We start from the raw sequence: 25,211 nt of genomic DNA on the forward strand, positions 1-25,211 counted from the left end.
TGCGTGTGAAATGGGCTGTTGTGATTGGTCAGAAAATGTGATGACGGTTGCCTTTTTATAAAGAGTAGCCTTTCCTTTTTGCCAGCGGTCGTGGCCGCTAAAGAGCGTTTCCCTGAGCCTTAAAACTGCAAAGACGGCACGGCGCTGTCACGCTGATGGCCCGGGAGATACCGTTGAGTCGAAAACTATTGCCTGGATGGCGAAACTCCCAGTAGCCAGGAGAATGCCAGGAGGGGTTTGTTCATATGAAATAGGAAAAAAAAATACAAAGCATTAAACCATGTTAAAAACACAACAGCCTTTATAAATGCAGTTTGGACCACTTTGCAGTTATTTATTTGTAAAAAAAATGTTTGGAATCATGTATGATTTTCGTTCCACTTCTCACGTGTACACCACTTTGTGTTGGTCTTTCACGTGGAATTCCAATAAAATTGATTCATGTTTGTGGCTGTAATGTGACAAAATGTGAGAAAGTTCAAGGGGGCCGAATACTTTTGCAAACCACTGTAAAATAGAAAAAAATACAAAGGATTAAAAAATGTTAAAAACACAACAGCCTTTATAAATGTAGTTTGGACCCGGAAGCAAGTTTCATCAGGTCATCACTTAAAGACTGGATATCCCACCTGCTGTGGAGTTTTAATGCAGTACAGTTGTTCTTATTAAACTCCTGTCACATTCTGACTGTTAAAATGAATAACATTCATATATGAAATGAAATTGTTTCAAGTAAACTGTATATGGTGTTAAATAGGCCTAAACTACTGTACTCTAATGTCGGCAATAAGGGCGGTACTTCAAGAGCCATATATTTTATGAGCTGGTACTCATTGTGATATATAGAGGACAGCAGGAGCAGAACAGACACACAGCAACAACCAACAACAACCCTGCAAGTGGACCTATTTTGGGGGGACTTGTGTATCATGTAAAGCACTGTGCAATGCTCTATGTGACAAATATTAAAAAATAAATTTCATTTGTAGAGAACAAATATTTTGTTCTCTACGAATGCCCAGCAGCCCTGAAACCCTCTGAACTCTAATGTTCACAATCCAATAAATCGATAGACTTTGAGGAGCATGAATTAGACTGGATGAGAATACAATTTTAATTTATAGACCACTCGGATGAGTTTAGTGGACTTTTCTAATCTTCAAGAATATTCTAGAAGATTAAGAATCTGAACCTGGATATAGTGGTGGGTACACCTTGGAGCTAATTTGTCCACTGAGTCTGAATATTGAATCAGTCCGTTGTGAGGACGTTTCTATTAATGCTCATAAATGTCTTTTATTTGCTCTTTACTTCAGCCTTGACACATTGCCTACTGCACACGTGAAGTTCCTTCTGACATATTCCAGATTTTGTGGTGGAAAAATTGGGAGAAATGTTTGAGAGAAATCTGACTGTAACTGATAACTGTGTGCTGCATCCTGCCATTCAGGGTTTAAAGATATTGGAAAAAGTGGATCCTCTTCATTTTATACAAGACAGCACTGTTAAAGAAAACAATGAACAACATACTGTATCATAAGGGAAAACACAGAGTGAGGCACAAAACAAGCCTGATCACTGTCAAATAATTTCATGTAACATTTCAAAAGCGATTTTTTCTTTTAGTGATTTAAGGAGTTTCATGTATGTTTCCTCTTTTAAACTGGTAGGGGGTTTAGTGAGAATGATAATCAAGTCTAGAATCTAATTCCACTTTAAAGTAGATTTAACTGTGATTTTCCTTGTAATCAGACTTTTCTCAGGAAAAGTAACTCAATTTTAAACCCTTTACCTCTCAGGTCCAGCTGGTCCTAGAAAGAAACATCCGTGCTGCATTGAGGTCCAACCTCGATATGATCACTGAGGTGCTGAGGCTGATACGACCGGCTCCCCTTACAAGTTGAAACCGATCGAGCTCTGTCTTACTTCGTTCATGGGGATAAGTCTCTGAACCAGTGGAGCCTGGAAGTGCAGACCTAACACACACACACACACACACACACACACAAAGTATTTGCAGAGACAGACTGAAACTCCTCTTTGACTCTTTTTCCTCTCCAGTCATTGTGAGCAAGACGAAGGTGTGAAACACAGAGATTAGATTCTGTGGAGAAGCATCACTGCCTTTCTGCTAAACCAGGATCTCCTTATTGTTTTTCATCATGTTGTTCATCATTTCAAAAGGCTTTCTTATGAGTTTTCTTATATTCTTTATGTTACATTTGACTCTTGCATTGGTCTTTTTAAATTGCTCCTAATGCTGGAAATGGATCAAAGCTCAGTGGATTTCTTAAATTATTTCTTAAGTTGAAGTTGTTGCAGAACTGCACATGCTTTGGAAATAAACGTAATTAATATTGAACAAATATTTTCCTGCTCTTGTTTGAGCATGCCCACGAGACACACAAAATAACTCATACACTCATATCTTAATCTCCCACAATGCAACACCCCAGTGCTTTCATGCGACCTCAGATCTGTACAATCCAAGAAATCAATAGATTTGGTATTTTTACTTATTGAATGTGTGAGTACAAGAAAATAATTATTAGAATGTAATGTGTTAAATTTGTTTAGATCACAGTAATAAGGAAGGATTGGTCTGTGTTTCAGTTTGGTTTAGCTGTAGCCTGAGAGTGTGTGTAATTGTTAAGAGAGAAAGGAATTTATGGTCTGGTGTCATAAAAGGAGACAGGAAGCTACAGTTGGGGGTTGCTGATGCTGATGCTTGTACCTTTAATAAAACTTCATAATTGCCATAACTTGGAAGTAGGTTTGCAGGAGACTCTCCACCTTATCTGTAAATGTAAAACAACAAGATGTAATATGTTAACTCTGTTTCTATGTTGTGTAGAGGAATTTGGGGTAGCTTGGGTGAGAAGATTACTTTTATGACCCCCAGGAAGTCACGTACACAGAGACACTGCTTTAACTGTTACGCACCCACACCTACATACAGTCACTCACGTGCACACACATACACACGGGTACGCACACACACAGGCGCTCACGTGCTCGTGCACAGAGATGGGCAGTAACGCGTTACTTGTAACGTGTTACTGTAATCCGATTACTTTTTTCAAGTAACGAGTAATGTAAGGGATTACCATTGCAAAAACGGTAATTAGATTACCATTACTTTCCCGTAGGAACGCTGTGTTACTAAAACCGTGAGTTTTTTGCGAGAATGTCTCATAAGCGAGTGCGACGTTCGTGACAACATCTGTCTGCAGATCAACAATGGATAATATATCAAGTACGGGAGAGAGTATGAGCGTGCAGCGTTTAAAGCGTGGAAGTACTGACCTTATTTTGAGTTTGATTCCATAAAAAGTGACAAAAACATTAGCGTCCGTTGTGCGTGGGAAGAAAACTTCTTTTTACAGCGAAAAAAACCCCTTAACTTCCAAGCAAGCGCCGAGTGCGCTATGACTGTAATGGGAAATTCACAGAGAAACTCGCGGATTCTTCCACTGACCGCTGCGGCACACCTGCACCAGGGCAAACCTCCGCCTACCCCAGTCCTGCTTTATAGGTGAAAATAGAGCAACTAGCCTTTGACTTTATTTATTTTCTGCTGTGTTTTACTTGCATCTATTTGAAAGACTGAGTGTAAACACAAAAAATTATTTTATTTTATGTGCTGGAATGTGCAGAAAATAGGTTTAAATGTTAAACAAATTTCTTCCAGTCAGAGAATGTTGCATATAATTTAATTGTTGCTTGATGCATAAAGTTAAAAGATTAAAACTAATAAAACAAGTTTTAAAAAGAGACATTTCCATTTGATTACATTTTGTATGATGGATTATGCAGAAAAAGTAGAATTGGGCTGAAAGATCTGTCGCTTTATTACCTATTCAGGTTGTAAATTGTGTTTTTTTAAAAGTAACTAAGTAACTAAGTAATGAATTACTTTTGAAAATAAGTAATCAGTAAAGTAACGGGATTACTTTTTTGGGGAAGTAATCAGTAATTAGCTACTGATTACTTTTTTCAAGTAACTTGACCAACACTGCTCGTGCATACACACAGACACAGAGTTTGCAGCACACCATGGGGGTTTTATGATGGGGTCACTTCTATAAAGCTGGCTGTAACTAACAATGGAGTGAAGATTTTGCAGAGGGACACCGGCCTTGCACGTCTTCCCTTCTAGAAGATGCATGCTTAAATGAAGATGAATAAAGATGAATAAAGGTTTTGTGAAATAACTACTGAGTTCCGGTGCCGTCTCTGGATGCCCGAGGAATAAAAAGAACCGGGGTGAAACTGATTTCGTAACAAATGTCACTGTGTCACCCTCACCAGAGGTTTGGTGAGGGGACTTATTATTTTTATTTTAACCTGTATTTAACCAGGAAGATCCCATTGAGATTAAAAACCTCTTTTTCAAGGGAGACCTTCTACCTTGACTTTCTGCAATAAACGCTTCTGGAACTATGTCCTTTGAACCAATGAGACCAGAGAAGACAGTTTTTAGCTATAATGCACAGCATCACATCTATTGAAACTAAACACAGCAGGTGAGCACAAACAGAGCACAGCAACCACAGCGACAGTATTTTAGAGTCAAATGTGAGGCCATCTGTTGGAAAGTTTATGCTTGGCCTGTTGGGTCATGAACAGGGAAATGAACCCAAGTACCCCAAACAGCCATGCCCTCATATTTAAGCCCAAATAAAAGAAATTGTCACCATCCTGGGTCTTATGACCCAGTGTTTTGAGTTTAGTTTATTTGGATGTTTATATGATTAAGCTCATCAGTTTCTAGTTCTTTGTTATTAGATTCCCCTTGTGTCTTCCAACCCCTGTTAAGTCTCCCCTGCTCTTCATGTGTTTCATGTCTGTGTCTTACGTTGTCAAGTTCTGGTTGTCATGTCTGCGTCTCATTAGGTTTCCTATTTTATTTTGAAGAGATCTTGTGTTTTTATATTATGGTTTATGTTTTGAGTCCTTTGTTGTACTGTTTCTTGTTTCCCTAGGTTTCATAGGTTATCATAGGTTTAGTTCTTTGGCTTTGTAATATGGCTTCCCTGTGTTCCATGTTGTGTCTACTGTGACCTTTTTGTACCATGTTTCAGGTTCCTATGTTCTGTCTCCCCAGTTGCTGTTAAGTTTGCATGTCTAGAGTTCAGTCAGTGTGTTTCCTGTTTTACTTTGAAGGTCCGTGTTTCATGTGAGTGATTCTAGTTTTACTTCCCTTGTCTCGTCCAGCCTGATTACTCCCAGCTGTGCTCTCCTTCTGTGTCTCATTCCCTCGTTACCCCTCTGTGTATTTAAGCCCTGTGTTTCTCTTTGTCAGTGTCGTAGTCTCCCTCATGGCTGTGTTTCCCTGTGTGTCAGTTTATCCATGTCCCAGATTAGTTTTCTTTTGTTATGGTTTTCATGCCACTCTGCAACAAAGCAGCTTTTGAGTTTAATTCCTGTGTGGTGAGTGTGAAGGGGAGAAATATTTTACTGCTATTATTTGCTGCTATTTTGATAATCATCATTAACATTTCAGTATTAATAGTGATGCTGCATTTAGATGCATTCAGATGTTCAAATATATGGTTATAGTCTTTATTACAGGTCCAAGAAGAACCACTTTAAACGGTTGAGTTGAATCTATAATTGTAAATGTGTTTAATGCTTCTATGATCTCAGGGTTTCTGTGTAGACTGTAGGGACAGGAAGTTACATGTGTTTGAAGTTGCAGGCTTCTGCAGAAGTGAAACTGAAACCAGAGTTTAACTGCAAGTTAAGAGCAGGGTGTTATTATGCATGTATCGTTGATTAACACACACACTTAGTTAGAGGGATCACTGATAGGGGAAAGTTCAAATTGTGTTGCTTGGGGTGGCTTTTAGACTATATTAGGAGGAGCAAACATATTGGCAGATCTGGGAAGGAAAACCTGTGTTATGAAAATGATTTTAATCTGTTATACATGATTGCATTTGAGCTTATTAAAGAGCTGTGGCTCCTGGTCAAGTGAAGGTCAGAAACTCTTGGCAGGCGTTATGATCAGCCAATACAAGGTGAGGAGAACAGGAGCTTTGAAAGGAATTGCAACACACCTGCTTACATGACATATGCCTGGAGTTATATCCTTATATCCTTATATTCTTTAGAGCTAAGAGTTAAGTTTGTGTCATTTATCATTTATATCCTTTTAAGTAAGTTTAAGTTTCATTTATGTTCAGTTTAAGTAAGTTTCCTTTATGGTTTGAGTATCATCATTCGAGTGTGACCTTTAGTCTAGGAGTCACTCATAGTTTAGCTGTGTAAAAGCTCAGGCCTTATGTCTGGCTATGACAGAGCTGTGAGGTGAAGCTGGGGTACAGGAGAGGTCACGACACGTACGCAGTACACAGCATGCACGCGCCCCCGCACGTGTACGCACACACACATACACACCATAATAGATCTATTTTAGTAGGTAAGAAGTGAAGATGTGTTTTTGCTGCAATTGCAGAATTGTGCCGAAGTACTTAGAGGAAGTGCAACTGATGTTGAGACAAGAGACGTAATGTTCTTTAAACTATGTTAAAGTTCACGGAACATTTTGTGGTTTAAGTGACGTAAGCTGTACTTTGTTTGGTTTTGCAAAAGAGGGGGCTTTGTTGTTTCAACCCTATAAAAGTCTTTGTGCTGACGATTGTAGTTAGTCCAATACTGAATCTGAACAGTATTGGCTCCGCATATGTGTATTCATTAAAATGCCGTCTAAATTGCACACGCCTGGATCTGTGGTTATTTTTGGATTCCTCTCTCAACATTGAACCTTAACATGAGTTTTGCGTTTGGGTCCTTCTCCTGCCTGCACACAGCCGAAACATGACAGAAATGGGATAGCTAATGCAGCTATGAGGGGGGAAATTAGCAACGCATACACAAACCATTTTACATGTGATGTATTTAGTCTGTGTTAGAAACTGTTGTTCTTTGCATGTGGGAGTTGGAAGATTAAGACCTTGACATGATCACATTTCTGTCACACATTTCCTCCAGAGCAGAGTGTGAAACTTATCTGATCATTTGCCAAAAATAAAATAACCATTAACCAGTAAAAGTGAGTTCTTTTGAGTTTTCAGGGGTGGAACAGCTTGATGCAAACAAGAAACAATTCAATTTAAATTACAAGCAACAGTTTAAGTTGTGGGAATTTATACGAAAAAGTAAGCAGCATAAAAGTCAGCCAGTCATGCAAATGTTAATAGATGTACATCTAGGCTGTTAAGGGGCATCATGAGTCACTGAAAAACAGAAGTCAGTGGGTGATTTAGATTAATTAAACATGACAATGCACAAACCGTTGGCATCAATCATCAGGCTCTAAACCATATTTGAGTGTATTTGAACTTTGTGTATGTCAGGCTGCTTCTCAGAAAGCTCTCAGTGAGGTGTTAGGTTGAAATACTAAAGTCTCCCTGATAAGAGGCGGAGGTGTGATATGCCACTCCACACACAAAAAATACAGACTTATAAAAACACCTCATCAGTTGTGCCTGCACTTACCAATAAATAACTAAACACGAATCAACTCGTAGATTTTAACTCTGATCAGTGAGCCAGACCACCGGTGGAAATGTCTGTGAAGATCCTCTCCATCACTCTCCTCCTGCTCTCGGTGTGTGTGCTGCCACTCCTCTGAAGGTAACTGTGCTCTTACTTTATGAAAGAGAAGAGAAAAAAAGAGAGAGTAACTGCTGTGATCAAGTTATCTGTTTTATTTCCAACAATGACTTCTACCTGTTTGTGAATAATGTGCACTTATGATATTTTTGTGTTTTATTGAGCAGGACCACTGTGTAAAGACCACAAACCTTTACATCAGTCATATTCTGGTATCTGCTCAGTCTATAATTGTAACATTTTTTTCTGGCATTTACTCGACTTCTACCCACAAAACTCCAGACACCCTGGAAGCTGTTTTCTGTGCTAAGTTTTGTTAGTCAGTGATGGCATTTTAAAAGGCGTCCTTTACGTCTACATTTAGAAGAAGTCTTGGAGATTTTTTTTAAGTACAACATTCACCTGATTTTTTGTGTTCGATTGCTGGACTGATTGACAGCCACACCATATCCATTCACGCTATACTGCTTACCATTAACAATGTTTATACTATTTATGTTTATCTACATGCAAACTTTTGTTTTCTGTCACTTATGGGCTTATGTCTCACGCTGCGTTGCATGCCAGGCATATGTTGTAAAACACTTAAACTATCATAACTGCCAACTTATTAGTGTAGCACAGTGGGTTCAGTGGTTTCCTTCAAACAAATTCACTCTGTAAGTAAATCTCACTGCTTTAAACAGTTGATATATTAATCATTGCTAATGAATGTAGCTTAATGTTGGTTCCTATTCTCATCCTCTGGAAAGTAAACCAACATGCTTTCTTTGCAAATAATAACAAAAAAAAGCAACTTAAGACAGCAGATATCTTCTTCAGATGATGAAGACGATGTTTCCCAACCGTTCATATTTCTATTTGATTCAATTTGTTTAAGAAAATAAATATAAGTAAAAATTCATCCTTGCAAAATTCCAGGAACCAGACGCCAGATGATATCTCCAAATGTTGGATCAAGTCTCGCCTCTGTTAAAATATATTTATGGAAACGTTCTGAGTGATCCTGATAACAGCACAAAGCAAACAGTGACGTACCGTCTATTATAAACATAAGAACATTGAGAATATGTTCTCTATCATACCAAGACTATGTCTCCACTCAGTTACATATTCCATATATACGGTGTATGACTCCCCTTTGGTCACGGCACGTGTATATTTCAAAGTAACCCACCTTTCTCTATCATATCAACACTATCTGTCCAGCTTCAGGCTGCTTGGAGACAAGTTCTGATCAAACCATCACTGATTTCACATCTGCGCAGCTATTGCTGTGGAGCACGGCCAGGCTAGCCGGAGTTTCTTTAAGAAATATCCACGTGCTGCACAAATGGGAGCATGTCATATGCTTTTTGAATCAGAGACATTTGAAGATAGAAACATTCTTTAAAATCTGTGGCAGAGCTCTGCAACAGCTAAACTTAATTCTGGGCCAAAGTTGGATTGGTTTTCATTCATTTTTTCTTTGAATCCCAATGACTATAAAAATCAAAGACAATTAACATAATGCCCAAAGTGCCCAAAAAGTACTTGAGGGCCTCCAAGTGGTGAGAACATTGATTTGTTAAACTTACTTGTTGATTGATTTGCACAAAAATGCCTGTTCACTGTAACATAATTTCAGGTCACATATTAAAAGTCATCTTCTGTTTAGTGATGTAAGACAAATCAGTTTTTAACCTTCTATCTCTCAGGTACTCGAGACCGTGGACCTGGAAGTAAGCGCCCGTGCTGCGTTGACGTCACCAAAGACAATGTGAGTGCTGACGTGGTGGGGCAAACATATCGTGAGCAGGCTGCAAGGCATCACTGTGTGAAGGCTATAATGTAAGTCAGCACATGTTGTCCTACATACAAACACATACAATCTCTATAATTTTCTGTCTTTTATTTCCAGTTTTGACACAAAAAATGGAAAACAACTTTGTGCTGATCCAGACGCTCAGTGGGTCAAAGATCGTAAGTCATGCTAAAAGAAACACACACAGAAATAAATGCAAAGTATTTACAGAGAAAAACTGAAGCTCCTGCTTGTCTGTTTTTCCTCTCTAGTCACTGCCAAAATGAGGAAGGTGTGAAGCCTGTCTGCTGCATCAGTATTTCCAGTATTTCCATCACCATTAAAGGCTTATTCAAACCAGAGCGCTTTCTCAGCCTGACTGTCTTAAAACTTTCTTTTTTGCATTTGTAGATTAATTTTTACTCTTACCTGTGGAGTAACCCTGTATTTTATTTATGCTGTTGAGTTCATTGTTTTTCAATTGGTCATTTGAGCTCAGGTTTTATTTGTCTTTTGTTTTTTGTGCATTATGTGTTTATGTGAAGAACAATGTGGTTGTGAAAAACAATATAAAAATAAACTTTTGTATTATTGAGCAAATATTTCTTGCTGTTGTTTGAATCCCCTATTGCATTTCACTAGTGTTTTAAGTGAGGATGCTCGCTGAGTAGACTGTCCAGGCTTTTTATAAAACTTTATCTTTTACACAAGTTCATGCATGCAAAACGTCATCTCAGTTTGCCAGTATGTTAAAGAAATACTCCTTTAGTTAATCAATAAAATGTATTAGCACAACTCTCCAGACAGAAAAGTTTTGTTAATTCACAGAAAATATCTTGTTTTTTTTCTCTTTTTTTCTCCTGTGGACGTATTGTGAAAAAGAAATTTCTATAGTAGTCTTTTTTTTTTAAAATGTTTGTCTGTTTCTTAACTACTTTGATGTAGCATGAACAGCCATGGGCAGGTCTGTGACAGAAGACCTGGAGTTTTTGTTTTGCAGATTCGGCCTTCAGGCCTCATGTTGAAGATCAGGGGGTCAAACATTTACAGTTTTTTCTGAATGCTTAAACCCTAACTGTGATTCTTATAGCACAATTTCTAAAACTATTAATACTTATAGCAAAACCACTCACTGAGTTTGCAAAACTAAAAGCACAAACACTGCTTTGCACTCAGTTTGCCATTTTGTAACACACACTTTGCAAACCTGTAGCTACAATCCACTGCACAGCACTCTTTTTGCAGAACTGTAAACACAACTCACTGCTTTACACTCAATTTGCAAAGGATCAACACACTCCTAGCAAAACTATACACATTTATGGCCATTATTCACACTATTTTGCCAACTGTCTGGCACACTGTCACATGTGAAAACTTCTTTAGATAATTAGTTCACTTTACAATCAGCCTAAGCACTATAATACAGGTAAGCTGTGTGTGTGGAGTACAATGGAGGGAGCAGGAAGAGTGAGAAGTAGAGGAGGCCAAGGAAGAGGACGTGGAGGTGAAGAAGTAGGACGAAGAGGACAACAAGGACAAAGAGGAGCAAGAGGAGGACGAGAAGGGGGGAGAGGAAGGGTAAGAAGAGTAAGAAATAGAATTGCTGATGACATCAGAGCTACAATAGTGGACCATGTCATCAACCATGGAATGACCCTGAGGGAAGCTGGCCAACGGGTTCAGCCTAACTTGAGCCACTTCACTGTGGCAGGCATCATTAGGACATTTTGAAATGAGAGTCGGTTAGTACAGTCACTTTGCACTAAGATTTGTAGCACTGCCATGCTAATGAGAAACACAACAGTACCATACATGCAAAAATACTGAAATTGTTACTTTACAGAATTGCTAGACGTCCAGATGTTGGGGGCAGAGGCAGAATGTTCACTCCAGAACAAGAGACCCATATAGTGAACATGGTGATTGTCAATAATGCAATAAGACTGCGCGAAATACAGCAGCGCATAATTGATAATGACACCATCTTTCAAAATATACACAGTGCAAGCATTTCTGCACCAAGTCGTGTACTTGCGCGCCACAGAATAAGAATGAAGCAAATTTACAGAGTTCCTTTCGAGAGAAACACAGAACGTGTAAAGCAACTGCGATATGACTATGTGCAGGTAAGCTAGTGTCATTGGTTCTGAATTTGGCAGTGCATACTGTAGTGCTGTGCATGGGCCTGATGTGTTGCATTTGTTTTGTCTTGTCCAGAGAGTGATGGAACTAGAAGCAGATGCAATGGGACATGAGCTACTTTTTGTGGATGAGGCCGGTTTTAACCTCAGTAAAACCAGGAGACGTGGCAGGAACATTATTGGACACCGTGCCATCATCAATGTCCCAGGACAACGTGGTGGTAACATAACCATGTGTGCAGCTATAAGCCAAAATGGTGTTGTTCACCATCATGCAACCATAGGCCCATACAACACTGCACACATTATTGCATTCCTGGACACCATGCATGACATGCTCACTGTTCAGAGACCAGAGCAGACCCGATATGTCATCATATGGGACAATGTTAGTTTCCATAGGGCTGCTTTGGTCCGCAACTGGTTTACAGACCACCCATCCTTCATGGCACTCAACCTCCCTCCATACTCTCCATTCTTAAATCCCATCGAGGAGTTCTTCTCTGCCTGGCGCTGGAAAGTGTACGACCGTCATCCTCATCAACAGGTAGCCTTTTACAGGCAATGGAGGAGGCATGTGGAGATATTGACCAGGCATCATGTCAGGCCTGGATACGGCATTCAGGAGATATTTTCCCCGGTGCCTTGGACTGGAGGATATCGCATGCGATGTGGACGGAATTTTGTGGCCGGACCCAGAAAGACGACATGATGTAGGCTGATTGTCTTTTTTTCCCCCTTTTTTTTGTGAAATTCCTATTTTGTGTTCTGACTTTGTCTTGGTTTTGATGAGTGTGAATAAACACCAATACTTGAAGTGTGGATCCTTGTATGTTTACATGACACTATGACAAAAGTGTGACCTCAAATTGACATCTGTACACAGAGAAAGCAAAAGCCAGATATGTTTTGTATTCATACCATCAGTGTGCAGTTGGCGCATTGTGTGCTTAGTAGATGATGGCTTGTGTGTACTGTTTGATACGAAACACCATTTTTACGAAGGTGTGAAGAGTTAATCTAGCTGTGTTCGCTTTTGCAAGAGAACTACAATGTTTTGATAATTGGGTGACAGGTTTTCTTATTTGTGTGTAGAGTTTTGCAAAAATAGCCAATAGTTACAAAAAATGTGCTTAAGCAATCAGAAGAAACTGTAATATGATGGCTTGTGTTAACTGTTGGATACGAAAATACCATTTTTACAAAGGTGTGGAGAGTTAAGCAAGGGTTATTCGCTTTTACAAGGAAACTACAATGTTTTGCTGATTGGGTGAAGAGTTTTCTTATTTGTGTGTAGAGTTTTGCAAAAATAGCCAATAGTTACAAAAAATGTGCTCAAGCCATTAGAAAAAACTGTAATCATTTGCGATGTGATATTCCGTTTAACACCAGTTCAGGTACATCATGTAAATCACAAACTCCGACATTAGCGTTGTGTTCCATTAATGACAGTACCTTACTCTAATACATTTCTCATACGTCAACATCATTCTGTTTATACATCACATCACTTGTGCTCACCTGCAAATACAAAACACAAGCACTTCAGTTAGCATAGCTGCACTCTGCAGGCTATCTGTGCAGTAAAACACACAGGACCCCAAAGCTGCCCGATACAGTGCCTGCGTGAGCACCACCCATGGGAATCATCATTGACCAGAATATTCTAGCTGGATTGCCAGTGAGCACAGTATGTGTCAGAAATAGTAATAAAGAACTGAATGCATAACGTAACAATGATAAGAATGCATGAAATTATGGGGGGGGGGCAATATCTATTACAATACTTCCATCTGTGTCCATCCATTACATGAGTCCCACACTCTCCCCTCCAAAAATAAATGTCGTCCCGACATTAGAGATTTCCCAGAATACATGTCTTCAACAGAAGACATTGCCTACTGGCCAGGCAATGTCTGTAAAGTCTCCGCCACTCAGGCGTGCTCTGTATCAGACTGAAGGTGTAGACCTAACACTCTACCATGTAACCTTTTACACAGACACACATTTACTGCTGTATATCCCACATACAAGCCAGTATCCCTCTATGTGTAACTAGTCTGGTTCTGGTACTCCCTGTTTAACTCATGTGAACTATCAAACTAATATATGCAGTTGTTGCTCTGTCAAATTTGCTCTTTTTAACATTTCCTACTGTGAACACTTCCCTTTCTGTTTAAACTGTCACCACAGTAAACTCAACATGCGACAATGAACTTAGTTTTTTTCTTAGCTGTGGACATCATTTGTTTCTGTTTATGACTGACGGCTGACCTAAGGTGTCATACGTGAGTGTCTTGGGTGGATTTCTGCATCGAAAAGGATACTTTCTTGTGGGAACTGGCTGTGAGTTGGGCTCTTCCTTGTCTTCTTCATCAGATGACGACACCTGTTCTTGACTTCTTCCGTTCTCCTCCCCAGACAGCTCACTTCGCCCTGCCTCCTCCTCCTCTGCACTTGACTCCAGTCCCCTTTCTCACCCTCGTCTAGGCACTCGCTGCTGACACCACCACTTGACAGTTCTCCGTTAGCTTCTTCTGGCTGGAACTCCTCTGCCTCTGCCCTCAGCTGACTTCTGATCTGGGTGGGTGATTCTGCAGATTGTGCGGTGATAATTCCCCAGTCACCCTCATCCTCTGAACTGCTGCGTGGTCACTCTCCTGCTGCTTTTCTTGGGTCTTTCCTTTTCTTTGTTGTTTGGCATCCTCCTTCCCATTCTTGTTTTTCTCCAGCTTCTCCTCCTGAACGGGGAGAAAGTCATAGGGCAGTAGGAGGTTCCTGTGCAGAACCCTCACTTTCCCTGGTCCTCTCTCTGGCTGTACGGCATAGACAGGGCTATCTTTGTGCTTTCTTTCTAACACAACATGTACTCGCTCCTCCCAGTAAGACCTTAGCTTTCCGGGCCCACCCCGGTCTCTGAAGTTCCGTACTAGCACTCGACATCCCGGTTGCAGTTCTACTCCATGAGCCTTCCGATCATACTGCCTTTTTGCTCTGTTCCTCTCTTTCTGAGCTGTTTCTGATGCCAATCTGTATGCCTCTTGCATCCTACTTCTCCACTTATGGACATAATCACTGTGAGAAGTACTCTGGTCACCTGGAACCAGGCCAAACATGATGTCCACTGGTAGGCGGGGGTTTCTGCCATAGAGAAGATAATATGGGGCATATCCTGTTGCTTCACTGCGTGTGCAGTTATACGCATGCACCACTTTGCTCAAGGAGCTTTTCCAGTCTGCCTTGGCTTCCTCTGCCAGGCTCCTCAACATGGAAAGGAGTGTCCGATTAAATCTCTCCACCTGACCGTTCCCCGCTGCATGGTAAGGTGTCGTGCGTGACCCCTGGATACCACAGTACCTTTCCAGCATGGCAAACAGCTGGTTCTCGAACTCCTTTCCCTGATCATGATGTAACTGGGCAGAGAATCCAAATTTGAGCACAAAATCTCCAAAGATCTTTTCTGCTGCTGTTCTTGCTGACTTGTTGGTGCATGCGTATGCCTGTGCAAACCGGGTGAAATGATCCATCATGACTAGAATGTACTCATATCCTCCTTTACAACTCTCCAGATGTAGGAAGTCTATTGAGACCATCTCAAAAGGGTATGTGGTGACAATGTTGACCAACGGTGCTCTAGTTGGTTTGCCTGGACATTTCCGTTTCAAGCAACTGCACACCTTGGTCACATAATGTTCCACATGTCTTTGCATATGTGGCTAATAGAATCGATCACGGACCAAGGCGAGTGTCCGCTCCACTCCGAGATGTCCCATCTCCTCATGGAGCTCCTTGTACACCAGCTGATGAAATTTTGTGGGTAACACTAGCTGAGCTCGAGCAGCGGATTTCCTGTACAGGATGTCGTCTTTGTCAAGGTACAGCTTACTCTTTTCCCGGCTTAGAACTGAAGTGTCTTCACCCCTGTCTCTTCCTCTCCAAGGAGGCCATTGTCCTGTCATAACATATTCTCGCACCCTGCCAATGACTGGATCATCCTCCTGTGCTTTCTTTAGTGTCTCTTTGGAGATCTGTGTCACTGGGGCCAGGTAATAGTTAGTTTCTGGAGCTGTTAGAGTTCTCGACCCATACCCAATGACAACCAGTTTGCCCTGCTGTCTCTGGTACAGGACTGCATCAAGCCCTTCTTGAGAGGCATCGCATTGCAGCACAAATGGTCTTTCGAAATCAGGGTATGCCAGGAATGGTGGACTCAGCAGGTGTTCTATAAGCTGGCATAGCACTGCCTGGTGTTGTTCCGTCCATGTGATTGGCTGGCTTGAGTGGAGTTGGTCTGATTTTTCCGTGTTCCTTTGTGCCTGATTACCGTTGATCTTCTGTCAGTAATCACTTGAATCTTTCCGATTGATAGCAGCTGGTATAGTGGCTTGGCAGTGCGTGAGAAGTTTGGAATGTAGGGCGGTAGTATGACAGGAACCTAGCATTTTCCTTAGGTCTCCCACAGTCTCAGGTTTGCGGTTTTTAGTGCTTGCACTGGTGCCAATTCAGCAGGGTCCATGCAGTAGCCATCTTTGGATACAATCTTTCCCAGGAATTTCACCTTGCCCTTAAACACTTCACACTTTTCTGGGGTCAGCTTCACCCTGTGCGCTTGATAGCGGCGCAGGACCTCCCTCAGATCACGCAGGTGGTCCTCAAATGATCTGCTGTGGACCAAATTGTCATCCAGATATGGCTGAGATATTTCATCCCTCAAGCCTGCAAGGCACTCTTCCATACTGCGCTGGAACTCTGCTGGAGCCGAGGACAAACCAAAGGGAATCCTTACCCACTCATATAAGCCCCAAGGTGTGATAAAGGCTGTGAGGGGTCTGCTACTCCCAGTCAGGCTGTTTAACATGTCTTGAACACGAGGGATGGGGTGACGGTCAGGAATGGATTTCCGGTTCAACTCACGGTAATCCACGGAGAGACGCAGACTTCCATCCTTCTTGCGCACGCAGACGATGGGGGATGAGTAGGGGGATCAGGATTTCTGAATCCATCCTCTGTTCAACAGGTCCTCCAAATACTCCTTCACCTCCTTGTGGAGTGGCTTGGGGACTGAGATGTATGTGCGTCTTACTGGGGTTGTGTCATTCAATCTGATCTTTAACTTCAGGGAGGGGATGCATCCCACATCGCTCTCATCTTTTGAAAATGCAGCACACTCTTCACGCAGGACTTTTCTCACCTGCTCCTGCTGATCTGGGGTCAGGTGATCAACCGACACAGGTGGGTCCCATAAATCTTGGCTGCAACTGCCCACCTCTTCATACTCCCCTTTGTGCTGTTCTGGGGTGCTGACGGTGCTCCCTGTGTTTTCACTAGCACATGTCAACTTGCCCATGTTTTCAGCACTTACTGGTCTTACGTCTACTGGGTAAATAGCCTTCACTTGCTGTAGTCGTCCCAACACTGCATGAGGGAGGAGGGTGATGTCATGGCTGCCGCCATTCGTGACCGGAAGAACCACCTGGACCGGGTTCCCCTCTGCAGGCCAATGACAGTTTCATTCAGGTTAACCCCCTCTGGTAGTTTGAAATGTCCTCTGGTTCAAAAAGAACCTCCTGTTTCAGGGGGAGGGGACCTGTCCTCACACTGCACTTAACCTCCCTGCTTTGTCCAGCTGGAATCACTATCTTTTGTCTCCCAACTTTCACCACACCCTCCTCATCATTTTTGTGGCAGTGCTGCATGATGTTAATTAGCACTTCTGCTTTCTTACAATCAATTAAGAAGGCTTCCTTTACCACAGCAGGTGTAACATCTGGATGCTGCTCCATTCCATCCTTTACAAAATGCTCAATCACATTATAGCCAATGATAGGTGGCTCTGCTACTCCTGGCTCTTTTGAGACAAGCACGGGGACAACTAACTCTGGCTGTGGATCTCTAGTTGACCCCAGTCTAAATTTTAGCTCAACCCAACCTGCGAAGGGTATGGGTGTTTGGTTCGCTGCTTTGCCCACCAGAGCCTCATCCTCACCTAAGAGTTCACTTGAGCTTCTCAGTTGGATATGTGGAAAGCAGGACTTCCTCCAGTTCTCATTAATGATAGTCACCTGTGAACCCGTATCCCACAATGCTTGTGTTTCTACCCCTTCAAAGAAACAATCCACCATACACTTCTTCCCGATCAGGGCTCTCAGCTTAGCCTGACAGCGTAGTGAGAGATGACTGGCATACGTGGCACCCACAGTCTCTTTAGCCTTGCCACTCTGCTCTAATTCTGCTTCCAGCTGTCTTATTCGATTCCAAAGCAGTTCATGCAACTTGTCGTCTGCTTCAGCATGGATGGGAATTAATGATTTGGGAGGGGCGATGGTCTGGATTGCCGCTTGAGTGCCCTCCGATCTTTCTGCTGCCCCCCTTCGCCCTCTACAGCCTCTGGAGAGTGTCCTGGCTGGCCACACTTGAAGCAGTGTTCACACCCAACATTGGTTCCCTGCTCCTGGCATGCCTTACATCCCCTCCTCCCACTGGTTCTTAGTGGGCGAGTGGGGCCTTGAGGGGTGGTGATGCTCCTCCTTAATTCAGCCATCTCCTCTCTCAGCAGCCTGACCGTTTCATGCAGCTCTGACTCTCGGGAAGCAGCTACAACAGGTGTTCTGCGGCTCTTGGGTTTCACCACTTCAGCTGATTGCTCTTGAGTCCCCAACCTAGTTTCGGCTACACCCAGACCCAATTGACTGGCTGGCCTTTCTGCCTGGAGTTCATTTACTTTTACAGATTTGCTGCCTGTAGTTTTCTTTTGCTTCAATTGCCTTTCTGATTCAACACTAGCTGCTTCATTCATCTTATCAATGAGGGTTTCATCTGTCACCCAAGGGTCATCCAGATAGGGCTTGAGTTGAAACTTGATAGGGTCACTCAGTAGCCCAGTACTAACCGACCTCAAGAATTTCTTCTGGATGAGCTCAGGGCTGTATTGTTCATCGGACCCTGTGTCTTCCGATGCGAGCAGCAGCCTCTCTTTTAACTCAATTGCTCTGAAGACGAAGTTTTGGGGAGACTCACGGCTGTCTTGTGTGACGTTCACTAGTCTGTGATACAAATCTGTGGTGCTGTCTTCTTTAAAATGCCCCTTTAGTATGGCCTTCAATTGCGGGAGGGTGAGGTCACGTTTTATCTCAAGCATGTCTCTAAGACTCAAACCTGGGTTCATATTACATGGAGCAGGGGTGGGCAATCTCAGTCCACGAGGGCCGGTGTCCCTGCAGGTTTTAGATCTCACCTTAGGTCAACACACCTGAATCACATAATTAGTTCGTTACCAGGCCTCTGGAGAACTTCAGGACATGTTGAGGAGCTAATTTAGCCATTTAAATCAGCTGTGTTGGTTCAAGGACACATCTAAAACCTGCAGGGACACCGGCCCTCGTGGACTGAGATTGCCCACCCCTGGTATAGAGGATGAAGAGCAGGGGGGAGAGCACACAGCCCTGGGGGGAGCCAGTGGAGGTGGAACGGAGACCAGAAAGAGAGTTGTTGACCCGAACTTTCTGAGTCCTGTTGGTCAAAAAGTCCAATATCCACAGGATTAGCTGATCATCCAGGTGAAATCGGGAGGAAAGATTAGTGACCAGGATATGAGGCTGCTGAGTGTTGAACTAAACATAATAACTAATAATCACGGTTAGTTCTCTCAAACTCTGAAGTTGCTCAGCCTTTAGTTCTCTGTCGATTGGATCCCTTTGTGTTTCAATCCCTGAGTTACTGTAGCACAAAGTGCTTTACATGGTTAAAAGCAGCCCACACACACACACACACACACACACACACACACACACACACACACACACACACACTTAAAGAATGATATTAAGCTGGGTACGCATTAGCCAAGTGAGGAAACACTATCACAGGAAGCCGTCTGCACCGGGAGCCAGTCACAGACCGCAGCCTCCAGGCTGGGCACGCAGCAGGAGGGAGGCAAACAAGCCCCCAGCCAGGCTGAGAAGACCCACAGAGCCCCAGCAGCCACAGTCGATCACAGCCCCGGTGCAGAGAGCCCCTCCGAGGAAACACTGGAGATATAACCTAATAAAAATATAAACAGGATAAAGAGATAAAATAAATAAGAGTGGGATACAATATAAATATAAGTATAAACAGAGTAAGAAGATAAAAAATGAATAAGAATAAAATCAAGAAATATTAGGTAAAACCTAAATTAATAATATAAATAGAATAACAGGTTAGAATAAATAAGCATAAAATAAATAAACGTTAGTTAAAAGCTAAATTAAAAAGGTGGGTCTTGAGCCTGTTCTTAAAAACATGTATGTTCTCTGCGGCCCTGAGCTCCTCTGGCAGGCTGTTCCACAGATGAGGACCATACCACTGAAAAGCTGCCTCTCCGTGAGTATGTGTCCTGACTTTAGGGACAATCAAAAGGCCAGTACCAGAGGACCTCAGGGTCCGCGAGGGTTCATACGGTAAAAGCAGATCTGAAAGATAAGGCGGCCCAAGACCATTAAGACATTTAAAAACCAATAAAAGAACTTTAAAATCGATCCTGAAACACACGGGGAGCCAATGCAGTGATTCTAAAACCGGTGTAAAGTGAGTCCGCCCTCTGGTCTTTGTCAGCACACGAGCTGCAGAGTTTTGCAAAAATTGCAAAGGTGAAATATTCTTTTTGGGGAGACCAGAGAGCAGGGCATTACAATAATCAATGCGACTGGTAATAAAAGCATGCATCAGCATCTCCGTGTTGGCCCGAGAGAGAATAGGGCGGACTCTGGCTATATTTTTTAGATGATAAAATCCAATTTTGGTTACGTGTTTAATATGTGGGATAAAACCAAGCTCAGAGTCAAAAATAACACCCAGGTTTTTCACTTGTAGCGAAGGACATAGTGAAAATGCCTGTAATTTAGACAAGAGTTTCTCTCTCTGAGCCTCAGGACCGATGATTAAAACTTCAGTTTTGTCCTGGTTAAGCTGTAAAAAGTTTTCTGCCATCCAAGATTTTATATCTAGAATACAGTTAAAAGGGGCATCCATTGGTCTGGTGTCATCAGGAGACACGGAGATGTACAGCTGAGTGTCATCAGCGTAACTGTGGAAGTTCACTCCATGCCTCCTGATGACACCGCCAAGAGGGAGCATATACAAATTAAAAAGTACAGGGCCTAAAACCGACCCTTGAGGCACACCACATGTCATTTTATGGATCTTAGAGGAGCATGTATCCATACTCACCATAAAAGTTCTGTCTGAGAGATAGGAAGTGAACCAGTTGTGTACAGCACCAGAGAGGCCCACCATGTGTTTCAGTCACATGGATGCTTATTTTTTCTAATAAATTCCCACGACTTAAACTTTTGCTTGTAATTTCAATTAAATTGTTTAAGTTTTCTTGTTTGCATCAAGCTGTTTTACCACTGGAAACTCAAAAGAACTCACTCTTACTGTGTATTTTATTTAGGTCGACTTTTGGCAGATGATCAGATAAGTTTCACACTCTGCTCTGGAGGAAATGTGTGGCAGAAATGTGATCATGTCGACTGTCTTTATCTTCCAACACACACATGCAAAGAACAACATTTTCTAACACAGACTAAATATATCACATGAAAAATGGTTTGTGTATGCATTGCTAATTTCCCCCCCTCATAGCTGCATTAGCTATCCCATTTCTTTTATTCAGACTTAAATATACATAAAAGCATAAACTTTCTGACAGATGGCCTCATATTTGACTCTAAAATAATGTTCCTGTGGTTGCTGTGCTCTATTTGTGCTCACCTGCTGTGTTTCGTTTCAATAGATGTGATGCTGTGCATTATAGCTAAAAATCGTCTTCTCTGGTCTCATTGGTTCAAAGGACAAAGTTCCAGAAGTGTTTATTGCAGGAAGTCAAGGTACCTTTGTTGAGGGTGGATCTTGGCCTGGTCTCCATTGAAAAAGAGGTTTTTAATCTAAATGGGATCTTCCTGCTTAAATAAAGGTTAAAATAAAAAATAAAAAAGTCCCCTCACCAAACAGATTACTCTATTCCATTTTTCAGTAATGTAACATGTTATTGTGCTACATTCAGTAATAGTAAAATACAGACTAAATACCCACAGGTTTGTACATCTGTAGATAATTTCCCCCTCATGCTGTATTAGCTGTCCCATTAGGATGCTGTTATTTATTGGCTGTTTTGTGATAGATTTGTAGCTTAAACCTATTCGCTGGAACGTTGAAGACAATGTAATTACACAGCAAAGCAAGACACGAGTAGGCAAAGTTCATTATGTTTCTCGTGCACGGGAGAGAACTGGACAAACGCCGTTCCTTCGCTTGACCCCAGTTTCTCTCGTCTGCTCCCCGTAACACTGCTCTTTTATTGAGGTTACATGAATATTGTCATGATTAGGCTGTGTGCAGGCAGGATGAGGACCCAAACGCAAGCTCATGGAGGCAGGAATGAACTGAAAACGCAGCTTTATTGCTGGACAGAAAAACCATACAAACTAAACTGGGAAAAGCTAATTATAATGTACACTAGGAGACACGGGGAGAATCACACACAGCATGAGGGAGAACGCGACGCTGAACTAAGGGAGACGTGGACATAAATACACAGAGGGTTAACGAGGGAAGTGGGAGCACACGGGGAACACAGCTGACACAGATAATCATAACGAGACATGGCAGGAGTAAACACGACAGTGACGGGAGACTGTCAAAGCAAGACAGGAAGTACACAGAGGTGCAGACAGGAGGAGAGAGAGCACGGGGAGAGCACAGACATAACGGGCTGGGGAAAACATGGAATAAAACACAAGAAGAGACGAGGGCTCACAGATACACAGAGGGCACACAGGGGGTAAGAGTCACAAGGGGAAAACACATAAGGAACAACGTAACAGAGCAACCCAGGAAGCATGGCCTAAATAAGGAACAAAATACATGAAAACTAAGAATACTGGGCCAACATGGCCAAGGACCATGACAAATATACATAGGTTCATTAACATATGACGCCTACATACACACAAAGAGTACCTTGCCTGTGCGTTGTGTAAGTATGTGTGTGTGTGTGTGGGGGGGGGTCAGAGTGTGACCCCATAAATGACTTTCCTAAACCTGCTGGTCTGGAAGTCCAGCAGTTCATCTAAACAAAAGGCACTTAGACTAAAACAGACATAGATACGTTTATCCTACCACAAAACAATAAGAGAAGGTACGACCTCTCCCATGCTCCCAGGATGTGGGTGTGAATGCCAGAGCACTCTGGAATGCACACAAAGTCTTTGCAGACTATTAAGGATCAAACCTCTACCAACATGACATTGATTATACAACTCTAAGCATATATGAGTAGATATTTCTAACCATAAATGACAATCAACAATACAAATCTAACACTTTGACTGACAGATATCCTCTCAGCAGATGCCTGATAGGCCTCATCTGCACTAACTGGAGTCAAGGAACTTCACCTCTCACCATGCTTGTGCTGTTGGTGCCTTTTTACAGCATTTTGAATGTAAATCCCTGACAAATGTGCTGATATTTAAAAAAAGAAAAAAGTCAGCACTTTTGCTGGTTGAGGGTGACACTGTGACATTTAATGGGTAAGAATACCAAATCTATTGATTTCTTGGATTGTACAGATCTGAGTTCAAATGGACGCACTGGGGTGTTGCGTTCTGGGAGATCTCTAGATGTCTGCAATCTGGATCTCCTCCATGCCTGCTTCATGTCCTGGGGGTGGGGCTATGGCTCCCCACACCCATTGACAGTTAAATGGAGAAACTTCGTGCATAAAAGCATCCACAGGTGTGCAGCAGAGATCTCTGAAATCTGATTACTTTTTTCAAGTAGCGAGTAGGATTACTATTGCAAAAAAGTAATTAGATTAATATTACTTTCCTGTAAGCAGGCTGCATTACTGCATTACTAAACAGTGATTTTGTTTGTGAGAGTGTCTCATGACAATGACATAAGTGCGTGTGACGTCAGTGGCAGCAACAGACGTGTGTAGATCAACAATGGATAATATGGAGTGCAGAAGCGAGTACGACTATGCAGCGTTTAAAGTGCAGAAGTACTGACATTATTTTGAGCTTGATTCCGTAAAAAGTGACAAAAAGAATAGCGTCCCCTGTACACTCTCTCTACAACAAAAAATTAAACTTCTAATCTGAGCAAGCACCTAGCACGCTTCCACAGGAATGTGAAATTCACAGAGAAACCCACAGATCCCCCCACTAACATGACCACTGCAGCACCACGCAAACCTCTGCTGGCCCCACTCCTGCTAAACAGGTGACAATAGATTTAAGAACAAAAGGATTTATTGCTGCTGAATCTTTGATTTTATTTATTTTCTGCTGTGTTTTAGTTGCATTTATTTAAAAGAATGAGTGTAAACACAAAAAATTATTTTATTTTATATGCTGGAATATGCAGAAAAAACGTTTAAATGTTAAACAAATTTCTTCAAGTCAAAGACTGTTGCATATAATTTAATTTTTGCTTGATGCAATTTTCATAAAGTTAAAAGTAATAAAATAAGTTTTAAAAAGAGACTTTTTCATTTGATTCAATTTTATATGATGGATTATGCAGAAAAAATAGAATTGGGCTGAAAGGTCTGTTGCTGTAAGTATTTATTATTGCGTATTTATTGTTGTGTGTCATGTTTTTAAAAAGTAACTAAGTTATAAAGTAACTTATTACCCTCTTGGAGAAGTAATCAGTAATTAGTAACTAATTACTTTTGTCAAGTTTAAAAAAACCACTAAACCAAACCAGACAGTATTTGTTGTAAGTCAATTAAATGACAGAAACTGTTTTTCAGTGTGGATTTGCTTTGCCAGGTACTAGTGAGCAGTGTGAGCCTGTGGGCCACTAAAGTACGTTTTAGTCGTTGCTTGTGTTTTCCCTCTCTTTAGATGGGTGAATTTGTGTTGTGTTTTCTTTTTCTTTTGATATTGATCTAGCGATGTTGCTCTCTCTTTGTGTTAAGAATAAAGTTTACAATTTAACCATTTCTGCTTTATTCATTGTTCTTCCTCACACGCTCCCCCACATTTCCATCTCATGGACATAACAGGAATCATATAAACAGAAAAAAAGAATAAAAGACAATTGCTAGCTTAAAATAACATAAGAACTCAATTGGTCCATCTAACTTTCAGCATTAAGCATCACTTTCAAATCAAGTCATGCGTGACTTAAATCCGACATCAAGAATAAAATACAACACAGTCAGTAAGAACAGAGTGAAGTAACCTTACAAATTTAAACTGCAAATATGAAAAAAATCATAAGGAAGTCCTACGACAAGTATAAGTGACTATGAGCAGATCCTGATGTGGCAGAAGAGCTGCAATGTTTCAGCCTTTGTGGGAAACTCCCTGCTCATGTTGCCAATGACTGGAGAGGAAAGAGACACGAAGAGGAGCTTCGGTTCATCTCCGCAAATATTTTTTTTTATATGTGTGTGTGTCTGTGCTTGCGTAACTTACGATCCTTGACCCACAGAGCGTCTGGATCAGCACAAAGTTGTCCCTTTTTTGTGTTCAAACTTTAAATGAAAAAAAGAAGATTATAGAGATTGTATTTGTTTGTATGTAGGACAACGTGTGCTGACTTACAGTATAGCCTTCACACAGGGTGGTCTTGCAGCCTGCTCATCATATGTTTGCCCCACCACCTCA

General features: G+C 41.7%; 1 protein-coding gene across 6 annotated transcripts in view; it reads left to right on the forward strand.

The window, feature by feature from the left end:
• The window catches only part of LOC109199679 (eotaxin), a 367,879-nt gene that overhangs the window by 314,772 nt on the left and 27,896 nt on the right, over window positions 1–25,211 (forward strand). The window contains exons 1-4 of one of the 6 annotated variants that reach the window (XR_002059987.2): window positions 7,506–7,641; window positions 9,318–9,450; window positions 9,521–9,582; window positions 9,676–10,085. The exons of 2 other annotated variants lie outside the window; for them this stretch is intronic. The gene's annotated coding sequence lies outside the window, so the exon portion shown is untranslated. Of the gene's footprint in view, window positions 1–7,503; window positions 7,642–9,317; window positions 9,451–9,520; window positions 9,583–9,675; window positions 10,086–25,211 lie in introns of those variants that run through there. 3 more of the 6 variants (XR_003217448.1, XM_025904337.1, XM_025904336.1) reach the window with 3 other exon arrangements.

The sequence above is a fragment of the Oreochromis niloticus genome, unplaced genomic scaffold (genome assembly GCF_001858045.2).
Source record: "Oreochromis niloticus isolate F11D_XX unplaced genomic scaffold, O_niloticus_UMD_NMBU tig00000795_pilon, whole genome shotgun sequence".
NCBI lineage: Eukaryota > Metazoa > Chordata > Actinopteri > Cichliformes > Cichlidae > Oreochromis > Oreochromis niloticus.